The sequence below is a fragment of the Eleutherodactylus coqui genome, chromosome 5 (genome assembly GCF_035609145.1).
Source record: "Eleutherodactylus coqui strain aEleCoq1 chromosome 5, aEleCoq1.hap1, whole genome shotgun sequence".
Lineage (NCBI taxonomy): Eukaryota > Metazoa > Chordata > Amphibia > Anura > Eleutherodactylidae > Eleutherodactylus > Eleutherodactylus coqui.
This window is the reverse complement of record NC_089841.1, coordinates 13,440,458-13,465,646: the sequence shown is the minus strand read 5'-3', so window position 1 is coordinate 13,465,646 and position 25,189 is coordinate 13,440,458. Positions and strand designations below refer to the sequence as shown.

The following is a 25,189-nucleotide window of genomic DNA, read 5'->3' as shown; positions in this document are numbered from 1 at the left end:
GTACACTTGTATTCTTGGTACACTAATTTTTATGGCCCTCGCCTATACTGTTATCTAACTAGTTTTTCCGGACTTCGCCTACACTAATGGTACACCAATGTTCCAGGGGTTCGCCTACACTCTTGCTACAGAAATGGTACTGGGGTCTGCCTATACTTCTGCTACAGAAATGGTACTGGGGTCTGCCTATACTTCTGCTACAGAAATGGTACTGGGGTCTGCCTATACTTCTGCTACAGAAATGGTACTGGGGTCTGTCTATACTGCTGCTACAGAAATGGTACTGGGGTCTGCCTATACTGCTGCTACAAAAATGTTACAGGGGTCTGCCTATACGTGTGCTACAGAAATGTTACAGGGGTCTGCCTATACGTGTGCTACAGAAATGTTACAGGGGTCTGCCTATACTTGTGCTACAGAAATGTTACAGGGGTCTGCCTATACTTGTGCTACAGAAATGTTACAGGGGTTTGCCTATACTTGTGCTACAGAAATGTTACAGGGGTTCGCCTATACTTGTGCTACAGAAGTGTTACAGGGGTCTGCGTATACTTCTGCTACAGAAATGGTACTGGGGTCTGCCTATACTGCTGCTACAAAAATGTTACAGAGGTCTGCCTATGCTGTTACTGCAAAAATGGTACTGGGGTCTGTCTATACTGCTGCTACAGAAATGTTACAGGGGTCTGCCTATACTTCTGCTACAGAAATGGTACTGGGGTCTGCCTATACTGTTGCTACAGAAATGGTACTGGGGTCTGCCTATAATGTTACTACAGAAATGTTACAGGGGTCTGCCTATACTTCTACTCCAGAAATGGTACTGGGGTCTGCCTATACTTCTACTCCAGAAATAGTACTGGGGTCTGCCTATACTTCTACTCCAGAAATAGTACTGGGGTCTGCCTATACTTCTACTCCAGAAATGGTACTGGGGTCTGCCTATACTTCTACTCCAGAAATGGTACTGGGATCTGCCTATACTTCTACTCCAGAAATGGTACTGGGGTCTGCCTATACTTCTACTCCAGAAATGGTACTGGGGTCTGCCTATACTTCTACTCCAGAAATGGTACTGGGGTCTGCCTATACTTCTACTCCAGAAATGGTACTGGGGTCTGCCTATACTTCTACTCCAGAAATGGTACTGGGGTCTGCCTATACTTCTACTCCAGAAATGGTACTGGGGTCTGCCTATACTTCTACTCCAGAAATGGTACTGGGGTCTGCCTATACTTCTACTCCAGAAATGGTACTGGGGTCTGCCTATACTTCTACTACAGAAATGTTACAGGGGTCTGCCTATACTTCTACTACAGAAATGTTACAGGGGTCTGCCTATACAGCTGCTACAGAAATGTTACAGGGGTCTACCTATACTGCTGCTACAGAAATGGTACTGGGGTCTGCCTATACTGCTGCTACAAAAATGTTACAGGGGTCTGCCTCTACTTGTGCTACAGAAATGTTACAGGGGTCTGCCTATACTTCTGCTACAGAAATGGTACTGGGGTCTGCCTACACTGCTGCTACAGAAATGGTACTGGGGTCTGCCTATACTGCTGCTACAAAAATGTTACAGGGGTCTGCCTCTACTTGTGCTACAGAAATGTTACAGGGGTCTGCCTCTACTTGTGCTACAGAAATGTTACAGGGGTCTGCCTCTACTTGTGCTACAGAAATGTTACAGGGGTCTGCCTCTACTTCTGCTACAGAAATGGTACTGGGGTCTGCCCATACTGCTGCTACAGAAATGTTACAGGGGTTTGCCTATATTGCTGCTACAGAAATGTTACAGGGGTCTGCCTATAGTTCTGCTACAGAAATGGTACTGGGGTCTGCCTATGCTGCTGCTACTACAGAAATGTTACAGGGGTCTGCCTGTACTTCTACTACAGAAATGGTACTGGGGTCTGCCTATACTGCTGCTACAGAAATGTTACAGGAGCTCTGCCTATACTTCTGCTACGGAAATGTTACTGTGGTCTGCTTATACCTTTGCTACTGGATTGTTACAGGGGTCTGTCTATACTATGGGTGCACAAAGTCTTCCCATCACGGTGTTTTACCTATCTGGCCCAAAAACACTGACTGACTAGGGCATGAATTGTGGGCCGAGGCCAACATGTATTTTCTCTCGCGTTACCACAGTTATCCGCGGCATTGCTTTGGGCCAAACAAGAGGAGCGATACTGCACAAATTTGACGTTCACAGCTGCACTAGGATCGGAGTTCGCTCTATGCCCGCGATTGCTGAGGGTTTGTCCTCGGCGCAGTGAAAGTCTGCCATGTTTAGGCACTCTGATTTCTTCATGGTTCATGTCTTGGGTTTCCTAGGACCCACCTATGCTGTGGGTGCACACAGACTTGCCATCGCGGTGTTTTACCTGTCTGGCCCAAAAACACTGACTGACTTGGGTAGGGTGCAGAGTGCAGATGGCTTTCCTCTTGCGTTGTCGATGAGGTATCCGACACTCAAACAGAATGAGTAGTGTGTGGACACATAGATTCCCCATTGCTATGTCACTCGCAGCACCTTGGGCCACACAAGGTGTTTGCTGGGACCGAGCCTGACCTAGGGCCTGCTCACATACTTCCCACACAGAGTATTGCTGCATTGTGGAGATGTGTAGAAGTGCTGGCACCTGAGTCCCCTTTATGCCCACGTTTGCGGCTCCTGACAATTTTGCGACAGAGGTGGCACGGGATTGGAATGATGATTGTACGTCAATTTATCATCGATTCTCAACAGCATTGTGGGCTATCACCCCCCCCCCCCTTTCAAAGAGGGTCGCTGCCTGGCCCTGCCAACCCTCTGCAGTGTGTGCCTCTGGTTCCTCCTCCTCGCAGATGCACTTAGAAATAGACATGAGGGTGGTGTAGCTATGAAGCGAGCGTGTGGCATAAGGGTAGCTGAAGGCTGCGCAGGTAAACGTTTGTGTGCGCTGTGGCCGTAGGCTCGTGCAGGGGGTTGGGCAGCATGTAACCCAGGAGAAGAGGCAGCGCTGACCCGCAGGCAGTGATTGTCCTTGGTTGCAGGTAGTGTGGTGCTGAGCTAAGGTGTGCCTTGCTAATGAGGGTTTGTCCAAAGTAAAAATTGTTAGCGGGGGGCAGACTCTTGCCCCTATGGTGGCTTAATAGTGGGACCTGGGAGCCTGAGATGCAGCCATGCATGCTGCCCCTTCCCTATCCGTTTCTGTGGGGTTTCCATGACTTTTGTATGTTTTCCAGAGTCGCCCATTGACTTCAATGGGGTTCGTTACTTGAAATGAGCTCTCGAGCATCGCGTAAAGTTCGACTCGAGCAACGAGCACCCGAGCATTTTGGTGCTCGCTCATCTCTAGACATCATAGAGAAGCTGTATGTCTCCATGCCCACCTGTATCACATCTGGTAACCAAGCTAGAGGGGGTACAATAGAGTACTAGAACCTCCATGCCCAGTGTATGACATCTTGTATTCAAGGTAGAGGCAGTACAACAGGGTATTAGAACCTCTATTCCCGCCCCTATCACATCTTGTATCCAAACTAGAGGTTGTACAACAGAGTACTAGAGCCTCCATGCTCCCATATCACATATTCCATCCAAGGTAGAGGCAACCCAACAGGGTAGTAGATCCTCTGTACACCCGCCCATATCACATCTTGTATCCAAGCTAGAGGCGGTACAACAGAATACTAGAGCCTCCCTACAATGGGTTAGTTCTCCACAATAAATTCTCCCATTGCTCTGATATTGGAATCACTTATATTAATGTTACGATCACAGAGAAAGTTTCCTTCCATTCCAGAAGCTTGTTCTCGGGGCGGGATGCTGTTTGACATGAATATATTTAGCTGTAGCTTGTCCACTGGAATCGTTCTGTCTGTCTATGTAATCTTTTCATGTCCTGTCTGCCTGTTCTCCTCTGTGTTGGTGGTAATGACATTCTATTGCTCTATTTTATCAGGCAGAACTTGTATCTTATAATACAGAATGTTTTGTTAATATTTTTTCCCTTTTAATAGATGTCTCCATAATATGTGATTTCCTCTTTTCTGTCCCCTAACCTCTGTTATGGGAATAAATCATATTCCAGAAGATTTCACTGGTTTGCTCCAGATTGGTTATAATGAGAAGTTTCATGCATGAATATATATGTATTTGAACTGACGGATGTTATCTGTCAGCCCCCAATACTCTTCTGGTGTATTCAGATGAAGTACAATACAGATATACTGAATATGACACACCAATTACATACACTTATGAGCGGTGGGCATCCCAGGTCTTTCTTATAAGAAACACATCTGGAAACAGTGCTAAGTCCTGGGAACTGTGTGTAAGAGTGTTGGAAACACCGCACAAGAATGCAACACACACCAGTTATTGAACAAGTTAACCATTTCACTGCTAGCTATTTTCTAAGAAGGTGGATATATGAATATATATGTTTGCATAGGCTGATTTAAGAAACATATTTTTATCATTATATTACAACACCTCCCACCTACTTAAGCTTCTGTCTAAGTAACAAGCAACTATAGGGGATTTCCAAGCTTTGTGGCTCATATGACAATCTCCTATTTGATTCACCCCTAGACTGGTCAGGGAGTTATTATTTCTCATCTGGTATCGATATATATGTATATATAGAGGGATGTTCTATTGCTGCACCCCCTGTATCTATGACGTCATTTTGCCCATATAGAATAATGATTTTGTGTTAAAAAAATGGGACTTACCTTGATCCCATAACTGATTGGTGCCGCTGTGTATTTCTCCCGAGCTCGTACCCTTACCTTTACATATTCTAACTTGGAACCGTACAAGGAAGATATTAATCGATGGATTGATGGATAACAGTTGGTATATGACGGTCATATTTCCTGGTTTTCTTCTTCCCCCGAAGCCATCCTTTTTCCCCGCTCTCCCCCTTATAATAAATATATAATGATTTGGGTTATTATAAACATTTGTTCTTATAACATTAAAGGAGTCACTGAATCTGGAAACCAAATCCCTTCATCTGCCATAACAGGTTTCTTATCTTCACTCCAGGAAACACATTTTGATCTAAACCGAATCCTATATCATACAAGCACTGAAAACGGCCGTATACTTACTGATACAGGAGGGCAGATATGTGCACCACCCCAGCATGCGGGCAGGCAAACTGCCAAATGAGGGAGCCAATTACACCAGTGGAGGCCACCGATGAGATCGCCACTCACACAACCTCCTAATATAGGGGGTGGCTGCTTAGTGTATACTCCTACACAGAGTGGATACAGGGTACCAGACCTTCTGATACATGTAGTGCACCATGCAGGCTAGCAACCTATCAGTGACGCCCTATCAGTTTGGCAGGTTGCACTTTTTGAGGTGCAGGGCCGTTTTCAGTGATTGATTGTTTTTATATTTCCCTTTCTCTGACGAATCCTATATCATAAGACCTAATATCACACATTTTTGTCACATCGCCAAAACTCGGAGCAGCTCTTCATAAAGGTTTGCCGCGCACTGTATTAGATTCCGGGTAAAGTCAACAGTTAATGACTATTTAAAGGGGTTATCCAGAGATATAAATTTTTTACTCGACACAGAGTGGGACCCGCCACTTCTGGTTGTGTTCCGACAAAAGGTCACATGGTATGGTAGCCTTCATTGTTGATGACCTCATAGGAGAGTGATGGGTTGTCAGCTCATTAGCTCTTCAAGATTATGGCCCTGTTTTTTTCTAATATTGGTTTTTCCTCCCCCCTTTTAAAACTCTTTCATTTATCCTTCGACGTAGCTGGATGAGGGCTTGTTTTTTAAAGTTTGAGTTGATAACTTTATTCTATGGGTCAGTATGATTACTAAAATACCAAATTTATATAGTTTTTTTTTTTTGCTGTACTACTTAGATTTTTTGTTGACATAGCTCTGCTAAAGCTCGGTTTTTACAGGACGTCCTGTAGTTTCTGTTGGTATCATTTGTTCATACAACTTTTTGATTGCTTTTTATTACAATTTTTTCTTGGAGATGGGGAGACCAAAAAAAACGAATTCAGGCTTTTTTTTGGCGTTTTGACGATGTTCACTGTGCGGGGTAAATAATGCGTTACTGAGATAGATCGGACAGTAACAGATTCAGCAATATCAAATATGTATTTTTGTTTTAATATTTAGATTTTTTTATTAAAAATACGGCAACATTTTTTTTTTTTTTTGACTAATTAGTTAAACTTTTTTACATTTATTTTTTACTTTCTTTTAGCCCCCGAAGGGAATATGCTTTGATCGCTCTTAAAGTGTAATGTAATGCCATACTTGTCACAGAGACGGAAAAAGTCTATAGACTAAATTATTTGGCCCTTGTCACAGTTATAGACTAAAATGTATATACTTTAATGGAAATTTAACTTAGAGTTAAATTTAAGTTAAATTTCCATTAAAGTATATACATTTTAGTCTATAACTGTGACAAATGTAATGCCATAGCATTACATCTAGAGATGAGCGAACGTACTCGTCCGAGCTTGACGCTCGCTCGAGTATTAGGGTGGTCGAGACGCTCGTTACTTAAGGCGAGCACCACGCGGTACTGGAGTCAATTCCATTTTCTTCCCTGCATGTTTTGCGCCATTTTCTGGCCAATAGACATGCAGAGAAGGCATTACAACTTCCTCCTGTGACATTCCAGCCCTATCCCACCCCTTGCAGTGAGTGGCTGGTGAGATCAAGTGACCGCCCAGTATTTAAATCAGTCCCGCCCGCTGCTCGCCTCAGACACACGCAGAGATTAGGGAGAGTGCTACTGGAGCTATTGGGAGAGTGTTAGCGTCTTCAAGAACCCCAACGGTACTTCTTAGGGCCACATCTGACCGTGTGCATTACTGTTGTGGCTGCTATGAGCAGTTTTGCACCATTTTTTTTTTCATCTTGGGTTCTGCAGAGTATTGCATTCTTAGTCTGCAGCCAATTATACAGAGTATAGGGACAGTACTGGTCAGGCAGGGACAGTGGTAGTGTAGAATCCTGTCAACAAGTACCCCAAAAAAGCTCCTCCTTAGGGCTACCTGTGCGCGTGTGCAGTTTACTGCGTGGCTGCTAGGACTTGTAGTTGCTCACTATTACCCAGCTAGGCCTTTCTGCAGCCTAGCGTATAATTTTTTTGGCCTACAGTGTGCGTAACATAACCGCTGTCAGCCTCCAAGTGCAGGCAAATGCCTAATTTTTTACACCATTCTGTGCGTCCTGTCAACTTCACGCACAGCGTACGCCCACAGCCGCTGATAGAGGGAAAGACATACACGCTATCTAGGCGGCTGTTTTTTTCAAAAATATCTGAAAAAACAAAAAAAACCTCCTTAGGGCTACCTGTGCAGTTTACTGCGTGGCTGCTAGGAGTTGTAGTTGCTCACTATTAGCCAGCTAGGCCTTTCTGCAGCTTAGCGTATAATTTTTTTGGCCTACAGTGTGTGTAACATAACCGCTGTCAGCCTCCAAGTGCAGGCAAATAATTACCTAATTTTTAGACCGCTCTGTGTCTGCTGTATTCGAAATACACCATGCTGAGGGGTAGGGGTAGGCTCAGAGGACGTGGCCGTGGATGCGGGCGAGGACGCAGGGGTCCAAGTGAGGGTGTGGGCACAGGCCGAGTTCCTGGTCCAGGTGAATCGCAGCTGGCTGCTGCAGGATTAGGAGAGAGGCAAGTTTCTGGGGTCCCCAGCTTCATATCACAATTTATGGGTCCACGTGGTAGACCTTTATTACAAAATGAGCAGTGTGAGCAGGTCCTGTTGTGGATAGCAGAAAATGCATCCAGCAATATATCGACCACCCAGTCTTCTACGCCGTCCACTGCTGCAACTCTGAATCCTCTCGCTGCTGCTCCTCCTTCCTCCCAGCTTCCTCACTCCATGAAAATGACACATTCTGATCAGTAGACAGACTCCCAGAAACTGTTCTCGGGCCCCTGCCTTGATTGGGAAAAAACGGTTTCTCTCTCACCTGAGGAGTTTGTCGTGACCGATGCCCCACCTTTGGAAAGCTCCCGGGGTCCAGGTGATGAGGCTGGGGACTTCCGGCAACTGTCTCAAGAGCTTTCAGTGGGTGGGGAGGTCGATGATGATGATGAGACACAGTTGTCTATCTGTGAGGTAGTAGTAAGGGCAGTAAGTCCGAGGGAGGAGCGCAGAGAGGATTCGGAGGAAGAGCCGCTGGACGATGAGGTGACTGACCCCACCTGGTTCGTTAAGCCAACTGAGAACAGGTCTTCAGAGGAGGAGGCAAGTGCAGCAGCAGGACAGGTTGGAAGAGGCAACAGGGTGGCCAGGGGTAGAGGCAGGGCCAGAGCGAAGACTCCCCCAACTGTTTCCCAAAGCACCCCCTCGCGCCAAGCGACCCTGCAGAGGCCTAGGTCTTCAAAAGGTGTGGATATTTTTCAGTGAGAGCGCAGACGACCGATGAACAGTGGTGTGCAACCCTGTGTCGCGCCAAGATCAGCCGGGGAACCACCAGTACCAGCCTCACCACCACCAGCATGCGCAGGCATATGATGGCCAAGCATCCCACGAGGTGGGACGAAGGCCGTTCACTGCCTCCGGGTCGCACCACTGCCTCTTCCCCTGGGCCCCAACCTGCCACTCAGATCCAATCCCCCTCTCAGGACACAGGCACGAGCGCCTCCCGGCCTGCACCCACACTCTCACCTCCGCTGTCCTCGGCCTCATCCAGCAAGGTCTCTCAGCACAGCATCCAGCTGTCGCTAGCGCAAGCCTTGGAGCGCAAGCGCAAATACGCTGCCACGCACCCGCACGCTCAAGCTTTAAACGTGCACATTGCGAAATTGATCAGCCTGGAGATGCTGCCGTACAGGCTTGTGGAAACAGAGGCTTTCAAAAACATGATGGTGGCGGTGGTCCCACGCTACTCGGTCCCCAGTCGCCACCATTTTTCCCAGTGTGCCGTCCCAGCCCTACACCAGCACGTCTCCCGCAACATCAATCGTGCCCTCACCAACGCGGTTACTGGGAAGGTCCACTTAACCACGGACACGTAGACAAGTACTGGCGGGCAGGGCCACTATATCTCCCTGACGGCACATTGGGTGAATTTGGTGGAGGCTGGGACCAAGTCAGAGCCTGGGACCGCTCATGTCCTACCCACACCCAGAATTGCGGGTCCTTCCTTGGTTCTGGTATCTGCGGCGGTCTATGCCACCTCATCTATACCCTCCCCATCCTCCTCCTCCAACGCAACCTCTACCTCTCAATTACAAAATGTGAGCAGCACGTTGTCAGCAGTCGGTGTGGCGTGCCGCGGCAGCACAGTGGTGGGCAAGCGTCAGCAGGCCGTGCTGAAACTACTGCCTAGGTGACAAGAGGCACACAGCCCCCGAGCTGTTGCAGGGTCTGACTGAGCAGACCAACATCTGGCTTTCACCGCTGAGCCTCCAACCAGGCATGCTCGTATGTGACAACGGCCGTAACCTGGTGGCGGATCTGCAACTCAGCAGCCTCACACACGTGCCATGGCGGGCCCACATCTTCAATCTGGTGGTTCAGCGGTTTCTGAAAAACTACCCGCACTTGTCAGACCTGCTCGGCAAGGTGTGCCGCATCTGCGCACATTTCCGCAAGTCCACCACGGACGCTGCCACCCTGCAACATCGGTTTAATCTGCCAGAGCACCGGCTGCTGCGCGATGTGCCCACACGGTGGAATTCTACGTTGCACATTTTGGCCAGGCTCTATGAGCAGCATAGAGCAATAGTGGAATACCAGCTGCAACATGGGCGGCATAGTGGTAGTCAGCCTCCCCAATTCTTTACCGAGGAGTGGGCCTGGATGGCAGACATCTGCCAGGTCCTCGGAAACTTTGAGGAGTCTACCCAGATGATGAGCGGTGATGCTGCAATCATTAGCATCACCATTCCTCTGCTATGCCTGCTGAGAGGTTCCCTGCAAAGCTTAAAGGCTGATGCTTTGCGATCAGAACAGGAGATAGGGGAAGAGAGTATGTCGCTTGATAGTCAGAGCACCCTCATGTCTATGTCTCAGCGCGTTTCAGAGGAGGAGGAGGAAGGGGAGGAGCATGAAGAGGAGGGGGAAGAGACAGCTGGGCCCACTGCTGAGGGTACCCATGCTACTTGCCTCCCATCTGTTCAGCGTGTATGGCCTGTGGACGAGGAGGAGGATCCTGCAAGTGATCTTCCTAGTGAGGACAGCCATGTCTTACGTACTCACACCCTGGCACACATGGCTGTTTTCATGTTAGGCTGCCTTTCTCGTGACCCTCGCGTTAGACGCATTCTGGCCACTACGGATTACTGGGTGTACACTCTTCTCGACCCACGGTATAAGGAGAACCTTTCCACTCTCATTTTCGAAGAGTAAAGGGGTTCGAGAGTGATGCAATACCACAGGGCCCTGGTGGACAAGCTGATGGTAAACTTCCTATCTGAGAGCGCTAGCGGCAGAAGGCGCAGTTTCGAGGACCAAGTAGCAGGGGAGGCGCGGAGATCAGGCAGCATCTTTAGCGCAGCAGGGGAACACTCTCCAAGGCCTTTGCCAGCTTTATGGCTCCCCAGCAAGACTGCATCACCACTCCCCAGTCAAGGCTGAGTCGGAGGGAGCACTGTAAAAAGATGGTGAGGGAATATGTAGCCGATCGTACCACCATCCTCCGTGATGCCTCAGCTCCATACAACTATTGGGTGTCAAAGCTGGACCCGTGGCACGAACTTGCGCTGTATGCCTTTGAGGTGCTGGCTTGCCCTGCCGCTAGTGTCTTGCCAGAGAGGGTGTTTAGTGCAACTGTCGGAATCATCACGGATAAGCTACCCGCCTGTCAACTGCCAGTGCCGACATGCTTACACTCATAAAGAGGAACAAAGCCAGGATTTCCCCAGACATCTCTTCTCCACCGGCGGAGAGCAGCGGAACCTAAAGATTCTTTTCGCTGCAACCGCAGATAAAAGCACTCTTCTCTGTCACGGGTAAAATGGGGCATTTAGCTTTGTCAATCTGTCTCTGACATTAGTCCTCCTCCTGCTACTCCTCCTCCAGAAACAACATGTCATCGCGCTGAACGGCCAATTTTTCTGCGGCCCAAAAGGGTCATCTACATCTACCAATGTTTTAACAATTTTTCTAAGTTTCAAAAGTATTGAGACTGTAACATTACCCAATTTTTTCAACAGGGCTGCCTACAGGCTCTGTTACAAATTAAGCAACAGTAAGCTGTATCTTTAAAAAAAAATGTTTATGGGTTTCGCCTGCCCTCTCGGTTGATAAATTTTTCATAGGTACACTTGTACTCTTGGTACACTCATTTTTGGGGCCCACGCCTACACTCTTATCCAACTAATTTTTCCGGCCTACGCTCATGGTATTCCAATGTTTCAGAGGTTGGCCTATACTATTACTACAGAAATTTTACTGGGGTCTGCCTGCCTATACTTCTGCTACAAGAAAGTTACAGGGGTCTTCCTATACTGCTGCCACAAGGACGTTACTGGGGTCTGCCTATACTGCTGCCACGTTAAGGTTACAGGGGTCTGCCAATACTTCTGCTACAGAAATGTTACTGGGATCTGCCTATACTGTTACTACAGAAATGTTACTCGGCTCTGTCTATACTGTTACCACAGAAACGTTAGTCGGGTCTGTCTATACTTCCGGCACGTTAATGTTACTGGGGTCTGCGTATACTTTTGCTACAAAAATGGTACTGGGGTATGCCTGTGCTTCTGCTACATAAATGTTACACTCTGCTTATAGAGTGGCGACAGACATGTTACTGGAGTCTGCCTTTACTTCTACAGAAATGGTACAGGGGTCTGCCTATACTTCTGCTAATTAAATGTTACTGGGGTCTGTCTATACTGTTACTATAGAAATGTTACTGGGGTCTCCCTAGACTTCTGCCACATAACTTTTACTGGGTTCAGCTTCGACCTTTTCTACAGGAATATTACAGAGGCCTGTGTATACTATGGGTGCACTGAGTCTTCCCCTCGCGGTGTTCTACCTATCTGGCCCGAAAAACAACCCAGTCTGACAAGGGCATGGCGTGTGGGCCGCAGCCAACGTGTATTTCCTCTCACGCAACCACAGCTATCCAGGGCACTGCAATGGGATTTCTTTCTGTACCGTCTGTGGGTTCCTGGGACCCACCCATGCTGCGGGTGCACACAGACTTCCCATTGAGGTGTTTTACCTGTCTGTCCCCAAAACACTGACAGACTTGGGTAGGGTGCAGAGTGCAGATGGTTTACCCCTTGCGTTGGCGATGAGGTATCCGAAACCGACACCCAAACAGAATGAGTAGTGTGTGGACACATGGAGTCCCCATTGGACGCAGGGTCGTGCGGGGGGTGGGGCAGCATGTAACCCAGGAGAAGAGGCAGCGGTGTGTCCCGCAGGCACTGCTTGTGCTTAGTTGGAGGTAGTGTGGTGCTTAGCTAAGGGGTGCCTTGCTAATGAGCGTTTGTCCGAAGTAAAAATTGTTGGGGGGGGGGGGGGGGCACTCTTGCTGCTATTTTGGCTTAATATTGAGACCTGGGAGCCTGAGATGCAGCCCTGCATGTTGCCCCTCACCTGCCCTATCCGTTTCTGTGTCGTTTCCATCACTTTCGTAGGTTTTGAAGATTTGCACAAATGAAAACTTTAGCGGAGCATGGGTCATATATAGAGATGAGCGAGCATACTCGGAAAAGCACTACTCGCTCGAGTAATTTGCTTTATCCGAGTATCGCTGTGCTCGTCCCTGAAGATTCGGGTGTCGGCACGGAGCGGGGAGCTGCAGGGGAGAGCAGGGAGATCTTTCTCTCCCTCTCTCCCGCCCACTCTCCCCTGCGACTCACCTGTCAGCCGCAGCTGCACCCGAATCTTCAGGGACGAGCACAGCGATACTCGGATAAAGCAAATTACTCGAGCGAGTAGTGCTTTTCCGAGTACGCTCGCTCATCTCTAGTCATATACAAAAATGCTCGAGTCGCCCATTGGCTTCAATGGGGTTCGTTACTCGAAACGAACTCTCGAACGAAAGCTCGACTCAAGGAATGAGCACCCGAGCATTTTGGTGCTCACTCATCTTTAATTACATCATACTGCGATTGGACAGCCATTCTATTAAGCCAACCCAAGACTCTGGGGTGGCTTGTGCATGGTCTGCCTGTGCATGGTCTGCCTGTGCATGGTCTGCCTGTGCATGGTCTGCCTGTGCATGGTCTTGTCTGCCTGTGCATGGTCTTGTCTGCCTGTGCATGGTCTTGTCTGCCTGTGCATGGTCTTGTCTGCCTGTGCATGGTTTCATATTCCCAATCATTGTAAAGTCTTGTTATAAGTCACTTTGATTTGAAGGAATGCTGCCATCCAATAGATGGCGCTGTAGGGGTATTTTTCCATGATTTTTAATTTGCATAAAATTGTGAAGAAGGCGCCCAATGAGGGATCTTAGAAGGCAACAATTCAGGGGCTTTCTGCAGTGAAAGGAAGAAGGCAGCATGTTGTCATTTGTAGGTTGGTGTGAATCCCAGTCTATGCTAAGCTTCTTATTACATTCAGGACTCACTCAGGTGATTACTATAGAAATGCCCCGTGTTACTATAGAAATGCATCGGATCTATATATATATATATATATATATATATATATATATATATCTGAAAGCCCTCACTGACTGACTCACTGACTGACTCGCCAAAAGTTCTCCAACTTCCCGATGTCGTAGAAACATGAAATTTGGCGCAAGCATAGATTATCTCCAAAATAGGAAAAGAAATTGGGTCCCAACTCGATTATTCAATTCTTGCGCAGAAGAATTGGCGTCGAAATTTAACATACATAATCTAAATCTCTCACTTCCCAATGTCATAGAAACGGGAAATTTGGCACGAGCATTGATTATGTCATAAATAGGAAAAGTTAATGGGTCCCAACTCGATTATTCAATTTTAGCGCAAAAGAATTGGCGTCCAAATTTTACGTGCGGAATGTAATTTCTTCACTTTCCAGTGTCATAGAAACAGGAAATTTGGCAAGAGCATTGATTATGTCATAAATAGGAAAAGCGAATGGGTCCCAACTCCATTATTCAATTCTATGCGCAAAAGAATTAGCGTCCAAATTTTACGTACATAATCCAAATCTCTCACTTCCCAATGTCATAGGAACATGAAATTTGGCACAAGCATTGATTGTGTCATAAATATGAAAAGTTAATAGGTCCCAACTTGATTATTCAATTCTAAGCGCAAAAGAATTAGTGTCCAAATTTTATGTACGTAATCTAATTCTCTCACTTCCTGATGTCATTTAATATGAAGGAAACGTTGCATGGTTACCTTCACGTGGTGTTTCTGGGTAACGCAGAGAACTATGCAAAATGGTGAACATATGTTTTTCCTCAGTATCTCTTAAGTAACCACGACCTCATAAGATTTTCCGTGTGAACACCAGATAAACACCAGTACCAAATTAACTCGGGCGAAGCCGTGTATATCAGCTAGTTACTATATAAATGCCCCGTATTACTATAGAAATGCCCCGTGTTACTATAGAAATGCCCCGTGTTACTATAGAAATGCCCCGTGTTACTATAGAAATGCCCCGTGTTACTATAGAAATGCCCCGTGTTACTATAGAAATGCCCCGTATTACTATAGAAATGCCCCGTATTACTATATAAATGCCCCGTATTACTATATAAATGCCCCGTATTACTATATAAATGCATCGTATTACTATATAAATGCCCCGTATTACTATATAAATGCCCCGTATTACTATATAAATGCATCGTATTACTATATAAATGCCCCGTATTACTATATAAATGCCCCGTATTACTATATAAATGCCCCATATTACTAAATAAATGCCCCATATTACTATATAAATGCATCGTATTACTATATAAATGCATCGTATTACTATATAAATGCCCCGTATTACTATATAAATGCCCCGTATTACTATATAAATGCCCCGTATTACTATATAAATGCTCCGTATTACTATATAAATGCCCCGTATTACTATATAAATGCCCCGTATTACTATATAAATGCCCCGTATTACTATATAAATGCCCCGTATTACTATATAAATGCTCCGTATTACTATATAAATGCCCCGTATTACTATATAAATGCCCCGTATTACTATAGAAATGCCCCGTATTACTATAGAAATGCCCCGTATTACTATAGAAATGCCACGTATTACTATAGAAATGCCACGTATTACTATATAAATGCATCGTATTACTATATAAATGCCCCGTATTACTATATAAATGCCCCGTATTACTATATAAATGCCCCGTATTACTATATAAATGCATCGTATTACTATATAAATGCTCCGTATTACTATATAAATGCCCCGTATTACTATATAAATGCTCCGTATTACTATAGAAATGCCCCGTATTACTATAGAAATGCCCCGTATTACTATAGAAATGCCCCGTATTACTATAGAAATGCCCCGTATTACTATAGAAATGCCCCGTATTACTATAGAAATGCCCCGTATTACTATAGAAATGCCCCGTATTACTATAGAAATGCCCCATATTACTATAGAAATGCCCCATATTACTATAGAAATGCCCCGTATTACTATAGAAATGCCCCGTATTACTATAGAAATGCCCCGTATTACTATATAAATGCCCCGTATTACTATATAAATGCCACGTATTACTATATAAATGCCCCGTATTACTATATAAATGCCCCGTATTACTATATAAATGCTCCGTATTACTATATAAATGCCCCGTATTACTATATAAATGCTCCGTATTACTATAGAAATGCCCCGTATTACTATATAAATGCATCGTATTACTATATAAATGCCCCGTATTACTATATAAATGCATCGTATTACTATATAAATGCCCCGTATTACTATATAAATGCTCCGTATTACTATATAAATGCTCCGTATTACTATATAAATGCATCGTATTACTATATAAATGCCCCGTATTACTATATAAATGCCCCGTATTACTATATAAATGCCCCGTATTACTATATAAATGCCCCGTATTACTATATAAATGCTCCGTATTACTATATAAATGCCCCGTATTACTATATAAATGCCCCGTATTACTATATAAATGCTCCGTATTACTATATAAATGCTCCGTATTACTATATAAATGCATCGTATTACTATATAAATGCATCGTATTACTATATAAATGCCCCGTATTACTATATAAATGCCCCGTATTACTATATAAATGCCCCGTATTACTATATAAATGCCCCGTATTACTATATAAATGCATCGTATTACTATATAAATGCATCGTATTACTATATAAATGCTCCGTATTACTATATAAATGCCCCGTATTACTATATAAATGCCCCGTATTACTATATAAATGCATCGTATTACTATATAAATGCCCCGTATTACTATATAACTGCCCCGTATTACTATATAAATGCATCATATTACTATATAAATGCCCCGTATTACTATATAAATGCATCGTATTACTATATAAATGCCCCGTATTACTATATAAATGCCCCGTATTACTATATAAATGCATCGTATTACTATATAAATGCCCCGTATTACTATATAAATGCCCAATATTACTATATAAATGCATCGTATTACTATATAAATGCATCGTATTACTATATGAATGCCCCGTATTACTATATGAATGCCCCGTATTACTATATAAATGCATCGTATTACTATATAAATGCTCCGTATTACTATATAAATGCCCCGTATTACTATATAAATGCATCGTATTACTATATAAATGCCCCGTATTACTATATAAATGCCCCGTATTACTATATAAATGCCCCGTATTACTATATAAATGCTCCGTATTACTATATAAATGCCCCGTATTACTATATAAATGCATCGTATTACTATATAAATGCCCCGTATTACTATATAAATGCCCCGTATTACTATATAAATGCCCCGTATTACTATATAAATGCCCCGTATTACTATATAAATGCCCCGTATTACTATATAAATGCTCCGTATTACTATATAAATGCCCCGCATTACTATATGAATGCCCCGTATTACTATATAAATGCCCCGTATTACTATATAAATGCCCCGTATTACTATATAAATGCCCCGTATTACTATATAAATGCATCGTATTACTATATAAATGCCCCGTATTACTATATAAATGCTCCGTATTACTATATAAATGCATCGTATTACTATATAAATGCTCCGTATTACTATATAAATGCCCCGTATTACTATATAAATGCCCCGTATTACTATATAAATGCATCGTATTACTATATAAATGCCCCGTATTACTATATAAATGCATCGTATTACTATATAAATGCCCCGTATTACTATATAAATGCCCCGTATTACTATATAAATGCCCCGTATTACTATATAAATGCATCGTATTACTATATAAATGCCCCGTATTACTATATAAATGCTCCGTATTACTATATAAATGCTCCGTATTACTATATAAATGCCTCGTATTACTATATAAATGCCTCGTATTACTATATAAATGCTCCGTATTACTATATAAATGCTCCGTATTACTATATAAATGCCCCGTATTACTATATAAATGCCCCGTATTACTATATAAATGCCCCGTATTACTATATAAATGCATCGTATTACTATATAAATGCCCCGTATTACTATATAAATGCATCGTATTACTATATAAATGCTCCGTATTACTATATAAATGCTCCGTATTACTATATAAATGCCCCGTATTACTATATAAATGCCCCGTATTACTATATAAATGCATCGTATTACTATATAAATGCCCCGTATTACTATAGAAATGCCCCGTATTACTATATAAATGCCCCGTATTACTATATAAATGCCCCGTATTACTATATAAATGCTCCATATTACTATATAAATGCCCCGTATTACTATATAAATGCTCCGTATTACTATATAAATGCCCCGTATTATTATATAAATGCATCGTATTACTATATAAATGCCCCGTATTACTATATAAATGCTCCGTATTACTATATAAATGCCCCGTATTACTATATAAATGCATCGTATTACTATATAAATGCTCCGTATTACTATATAAATGCTCCGTATTACTATATAAATGCTCCGTATTACTATATAAATGCCCCGTATTACTATATAAATGCTCCGTATTACTATATAAATGCTCCGTATTACTATATAAATGCTCCGTATTACTATATAAATGCCCCGTATTACTATATAAATGCTCCGTATTACTATATAAATGCCCCGTATTACTATATAAATGCCCCGTATTACTATATAAATGCTCCGTATTACTATGTAAATGCTCCGTATTACTATATAAATGCCCCGTATTACTATATAAATGCCCCGTACTACTATATAAATGCCCCGTATTACTATATAAATGCATCGTATTACTATATAAATGCATCGTATTACTATATAAATGCCCCGTATTACTATATAAATGCTCCGTATCTTTTACAAGTGTAATAAGGGGAGATGAATCGTCTTAATCTTGCAGTTTTGAAGTAAAGACGTGCAGATTATAACAGGTGCGGAATTCGGGGGGGATAATATCCTGAAGCAGAAATGTCACCACGGACTAATTCCTTCCCCTGTGAAAGGTCCCAAATAATCCGGGTCACCAAAAAGAGTCAGAATCGCTACAGCACAGCGGTCCACCCCTGTCATGTGATCCCTGACTCCGCCCACACTGGACATCACATGACGGTGACATCATCACAGGTCCTTTACAGGCTGCCATCGGTGGAGGTATGTGTGCCCCTCATCTCAGGTCCCATTGGTTTTTAATGAGACCCCAGCCTGCAATTACGAGCATCGGCCACTACACAGACTCCCACTCATTCATTCGGTCCTAAATAGGAAAAGTAACGGGGTCACAACTCCATTATATAATGCTAAGAGCAAAAGTAAGTGCACCCCTATGTAATGTAATCTAACTGATCCCTATGTGTATATACTGAGGAGAATCTACCTCCCCTCTATGTGTATATACTGAGGAGAATCTACCTCACCTCTATGTGTATATACTAAAGAGAATCTACCTCACCTCTATGTGTATATACTGAGGAGAATCTACCTCCCCTCTATGTGTATATACTGAGGAGAATCTACCTCACCTCTGTGTGTATATACTGAGGAGAATCTACCTCACCTCTGTGTGTATATACTGAGGAGAATCTACCTCACCCCTATGTGTATATACTGAGGAGAATCTACCTCACCTCTATGTGTATATACTGAGGAGAATCTACCTCACCTCTATGTGTATATACTGAGGAGAATCTACCTCACCTCTGTGTGTATATACTGAGGAGAATCTACCTCACCTCTATGTGTATATACTGAGGAGAATCTACCTCACCTCTATGTGTATATACTGAGGAGAATCTGCTTCACCTCTATGTGTATATACTGAGGAGAATCTACCTCACCTCTGTGTGTATATACTGAGGAGAATCTACCTCACCTCTTTATGTGTATATACTGAGGAGAATCTACCTCACCTCTTTATGTGTATATACTGAGGAGAATCTACCTCACCTCTTTATGTGTATATACTGAGGAGAATCTACCTCACCTCTTTATGTGTATATACTGAGGAGAATCTACCTCACCTCTGTGTGTATATACTGAGGAGAATCTACCTCACCTCTGTGTGTATATACTGAGGAGAATCTACCTCACCTCTGTGTGTATATACTGAGGAGAATCTACCTCACCTCTGTGTGTATATACTGAGGAGAATCTACCTCACCTCTGTGTGTATATACTGAGGAGAATCTACCTCACCTCTGTGTGTATATACTGAGGAGAATCTACCTCACCTCTGTGTGTATATACTGAGGAGAATCTACCTCACCTCTGTGTGTATATACTGAGGAGAATCTACCTCACCTCTGTGTGTATATACTGAGGAGAATCTACCTCACCTCTGTGTGTATATACTGAGGAGAATCTACCTCACCTCTGTGTGTATATACTGAGGAGAATCTACCTCACCTCTGTGTGTATATACTGAGGAGAATCTACCTCACCTCTGTGTGTATATACTGAGGAGAATCTACCTCACCTCTGTGTGTATATACTGAGGAGAATCTACCTCACCTCTGTGTGTATATACTGAGGAGAATCTACCTCACCTCTGTGTGTATATACTGAGGAGAATCTACCTCACCTCTGTGTGTATATACTGAGGAGAATCTACCTCACCTCTGTGTGTATATACTGAGGAGAATCTACCTCACCTCTGTGTGTATATACTGAGGAGAATCTACCTCACCTCTGTGTGTATATACTGAGGAGAATCTACCTCACCTCTGTGTGTATATACTGAGGAGAATCTACCTCACCTCTGTGTGTATATACTGAGGAGAATCTACCTCACCTCTGTGTGTATATACTGAGGAGAATCTACCTCACCTCTGTGTGTATATACTGAGGAGAATCTACCTCACCCCTATGTGTATATACTGAGGAGACTCTACCTTACCTTTATGTGTATTGTGGCAAGTTGGGGTACTTTCATGGACCTTTACTTTTGATGGACCTCACCAGTGTTAAAATTCACTGCTCGCATCCAAACACCATATGTGGTAAGTTGGGGTTACTTGCCTGGGATCTCTTGCTTACCTTCCTTTGCCCAGGGGTGGCAGCACTGCAATGACGTCAAAAAGAGGATAAAGTCCAAATGCCGGCTCCTCCAGTGTTTATTTCAGCATTGCAAGGTATTCAGTATACATACAGTCCCGCATGTCATATACAAGTTCACACTGTTGTCTGTCACAGTGCACACAGCAACACGTACCGCTTCCTTCAGCGGACTTCACCTCAACAGGCAATGAGCGAGGGGACGACTACCCCCTTCTAGGTCCCTCACAGACCAGCACCAGGTCTACATAGACCTCAGGCCCCAAAGGCCTCAATGAACCAAAGCTCCACAGGCTTCAAGGACCCTCAGTTTGTGATGGAGGGGAAATTTAAACTGTGTAGCCGCACCCTTGCAGGTGCAGGTTAACTAAATCAAACAGTGACTGTGCGCAGAGGCCCCCTACAGGCCACTCTTGCTACTGCACTGCCACATATCCCCCTCCCCATGACAAAGAACATCAGTCTTTTCATAATCAACTTAGACCCCCCCAGGATCAAATACTTGCTGAACTCCAACAAGGGGCCTATGCTGTCCCTCAACATTTTCTTTCATTTGTCTGATAAGCGGTCTCTTTTTGGACTTCAGCCTTATCACGTCTCTGCACATCTCTCTCACACTGCGCCCTCACAGCTTGTGGGTTAACTTCAGTGCCACTCTGCCTTCCCTGGGACTGGCAACTCATCCTCCAACTGCATCTTCATTTTTTTTCCCTGTACATTCAAGACAAGCGCTTTGCTTATGATTTCAGGAGCCTCTGCTCCAGCACCATACTGGTCAGCCATTGCTTTCTCCATCTGCTCCAGCACCATACTGGTCAGCCATTGCTCTCTCCATCTGCTCCAGCACCATACTGGTCAGCCATTGCTCTCTCCATCTGCTCCAGCACCATACTGGTCAGCCATTGCTCTCTCCACCTGCTCCAGCAGGTCAGAGTCTTCTGCATCTTCAGCAGACATGGCTTTCTTCTTCATCATCTGACGGCCATCACTTACAAGTTGCCAGCCCTCTCTGTTATTTTGCTCCCTAATGTCTTCCCCTGGCTCAGGCAGGGCCTCATCTGCTTGCATGTTGGCAGCTTTTACACCTTTTTGTGACCTCATATGATAAGTTTCCATTCCATTAAACTTCTCCTTTAGGTCCCCTGTCCACGCGCGTTGCGGTATCCTGCAGCGGATCTCCGCTGCCCGGGAGGAGGAGCCGGCACATAGGCTGACCGCGGAGAATCGGGGCAATTTGCAGCATGCTGCGAATTGCCATCCACGAGCGGAGAATTGCAATGATTCTCCGCTCGTGGACAGGGGGCCGGGGCTTTCTATGGCAATGCTATGGAAAGCTTCAGCCTGCCTGATTCACGGTTGTGGACTGGGGGCCTTAAGTACTTCTGGCGTTGTCCAGGCACGGAACACGCTTCCTCCAACATGTAACTTTCCATAGTCACACTTAGCTCTTGGAGAACTATTCTGCACAATTTTCTTGAAGTCTTTTCACGCTCTGCAGAGGATACATTCATCTTATTCTCAATCAGTCCCTTCAGCCGCTGTTGATATTTCTGACCAGTTGATGAACGGCCCGAGAACCCTTCAATGGCCTCTTTCTCACCTTCCCTGTGTATGTTCAGGAACTCTTGCTGTGTCTTCAAGCCATGTTCACACTCATAGGTTCAGAGTGTGTTTTGCACAGCTTCTGCATTTGCTATACTGTTCCCCTCTGAATGGTCTCCACATCTGAGATAGTGAGAACCGCTAACACTCTCCCAGTTCCTTCATATTCCTCTAGTTGTGCCGTGCTGGACTCATCCTTTTTCCTCCACAACTAGAGCATCTTTACTTCTGCTACTTGCAGTTTCACCAGCACATTCTGCCGCTGCAAGCTCTTCCTGCATACGGGTCACCCCTACTTCCATCGGCTGGTTGGTCACCATCATGTCTGTCAGTTTTCTGTGCAACCTCTGGACTTCAGCCTCTTTACTCTTCATCAAACTCTGAGGCTCTGCAAACCGTTCACTTGCTTCTTGCCAGGTCTCTTTCCACTGATTCTGCTGCCGCCTCTCCTGCTCCAGAAGGCGACATACTTCATGGAACTCTCTCTTCAACTCTTCAGTGTCAGAAAGTTTCTCCTTCAATACCCCAACCTCCATTTCCTTTTTCTGCATTGCATCTGTGAACGTCTCACTCCATGTTATGGATACTTCTAGAACACGGTCTCTATCCTTTTGCAGAGAACACATTAAGTGACGGCTGCAAGCCTTTCTAGATTTTGATTTAATTTGCCTTGCAGGTCAACAACAGACCCCTTAAGACCTTGGTTTTCTTGTTGTAGAAGCTGTATGTCCTGCTGCAAATTCACCATTTGTTTCATCTGGTTCTGTTTTAACTCCTGGACTTGAGCTCCACATATTTTAGCTTCCTCATATAAGCTCTTGTGTAGCTGGGATACCTCATCCTGCCATTGGTTTCTCACTTTATCTTCGGCTCCCTGCCTGGCGTTCTCAGACACTGCCGCCATAGCTTTGACGTTCATCTCTGCTTGTACCTGTGACAGCTGGAGCTTCACCTGAGCTATGTCTCCTTGAAAGGCTTGGATGATCCCAAGATGTCCCTAGAAGTCCTCTGACTTTCTCTCCAGCTCATCCTGAAGCCGCTCTTGCTTCTGTTCCTCCATACTCAGTCTTGAACACAACTGCTGCACTTCTTGCTCATGACTACTTTCCAGGAGTGCAACTTCAGCTTCCCATCTCTGCTCCAGCCCAGCATTCTGCTCCTCCCAGGTTTCTCTGGAAACCTCCATACATTTCTGCCATACCGCATTCACACGAACAACCTCTTGTCCTCAGCAACTGCCTTTATCATTCAATTCTTCCTCCAACCAGTTGATGCGTTCTCTTGCATTCGCTTCCACCATGTTGGATTCCTGTTTCTCCACTAATAACTCCTGCCTCAGTTGACTACACCGACCCTTCAATAACGCAATTTCATTTTTAGCAGTAGAAAGTAACTTTCCTTCTTCCTGCAGCTGAACTGAAGTGTCAGAACCTGAGGGGTTAATCTTTAACTCTAGGTGTGCCACACATAGTTCATGGTTACTATGTGGTCTAACCATGCCTGAGCAATTCCCCACACATGCATTTTTAGACACCCGTTCACATTGGGCAGATTTCCCTTAATTGTCATCATTTCTACTAGACATGTGTTTATATTGTGCAGATTTCCCTGCACCAACCTGCAACAAAGACAGATTAGGTACATCATACGACTTTGCATTATCATGTTTTCCCTTATTCTGCAAGAAAACCACATTATCATAATGTTCCATTTGGCCCCCTTTCATCAGTCCTCGGAGCGCTCTCCTCACTCCCCTGAGCTGATGTGTGGCACTGCAGCCGCTCCTCTGGGCGCACAGGTGACAGTCCTTGAGCACTGTCCACACCTGCAGTTTTTGTATGAGACGGCAGCGGATCCTTTTCCTCCCACAGCTGAAAAAAACTGGGGAAAATCTGTGCCCAACACAAACTCCACTTGCAGACTCTGACATTTAGTCAAGTCCCAGGTCACAGTGCCATCTGGAGTCTCGAAGGTTAGACTCACCACTTTGTCAGACTCTGGACCGCAACGAAGGAATGGCAAAATGTCTGGCATAACTGCTGACTGTCCTGCTGTGGATCCAAGTCCACCAACAGTGGGATCCCACCCACTACTAGCTGGCAGGTTCTCATGGCAACCACAGACTTCGGCCTCCTGGCCGTTCCACGGCAGCTTGTGTTGCTCCTCAACAACCAGAGTTTACAGCCTCCTGGCCCTTTAAAACGTCAGCCTGCTGGCTCTTTAGCTGCACACACAGGACTTTACTTTTGATGGACATCACCAGTGTAAAAATTCACTGCCCGCATCCAAACACCATATGTGGCAAAATTGGGTCACTTGCTTGGGATCTCTTGCTTACCTCCCCTTGCCCAGGGGTGGCAGCACTGCAATGACGTCCAGAAAGAGGATAAAGTCCAAATGCCGGCTCCTCCAGCGTTTATTTCAGCATTTAAAGGTATTCAGTATACATACAGTCCAGCATGTCATATACAAGTTCACACTGTTGTCTATCACAGTGCACACAGCAAGGCAAACAGCTTCCGTCAGCGGACCTTCCAAGAAGGTGACTTCGCCCCAACAGGCAACGAGCGAGGGGACGACTACCCCCTTCCTGGTCCCTCACAGACCAGCACCAGGTCTACATAGACCTCAGGCCCCACAGTTCTCCATGGACCAAAGCTTCACCGGCTTTAAGGACCCTCAGTTTGTAAGGGAGGGGAAATTTAACCTGTGTAGCCGCACCCTTGCAGGTGCAGGTTAACTAAAGCAAACACAGTGACTGTGCTCATAGGCCCCTTACAGGCCACTCTTGGTACAGCACTGTCACAGTATATACTGAGAAGACTCTACCTCACCACTATGTGTATACACTGAGGACAATCTACCTCACCTCTATGTGTATATACTGAGGACAATC

The 25,189-nt window shown here is 44.7% G+C and overlaps 1 protein-coding gene across 3 annotated transcripts in view; it reads left to right on the top strand.

Moving 5' to 3' along the window:
* Positions 1-25,189, top strand: part of LOC136629027 (oocyte zinc finger protein XlCOF22-like) — a 160,818-nt gene that overhangs the window by 120,416 nt on the left and 15,213 nt on the right. Inside the window, exon 1 of one of the 3 annotated variants that reach the window (XM_066605147.1) lies at positions 18,757-18,792. The exons of 1 other annotated variant lie outside the window; for it this stretch is intronic. The gene's annotated coding sequence lies outside the window, so the exon portion shown is untranslated. Of the gene's footprint in view, positions 1-18,756; positions 18,951-25,189 lie in introns of those variants that run through there. One more of the 3 variants, XM_066605146.1, reaches the window with a different exon arrangement.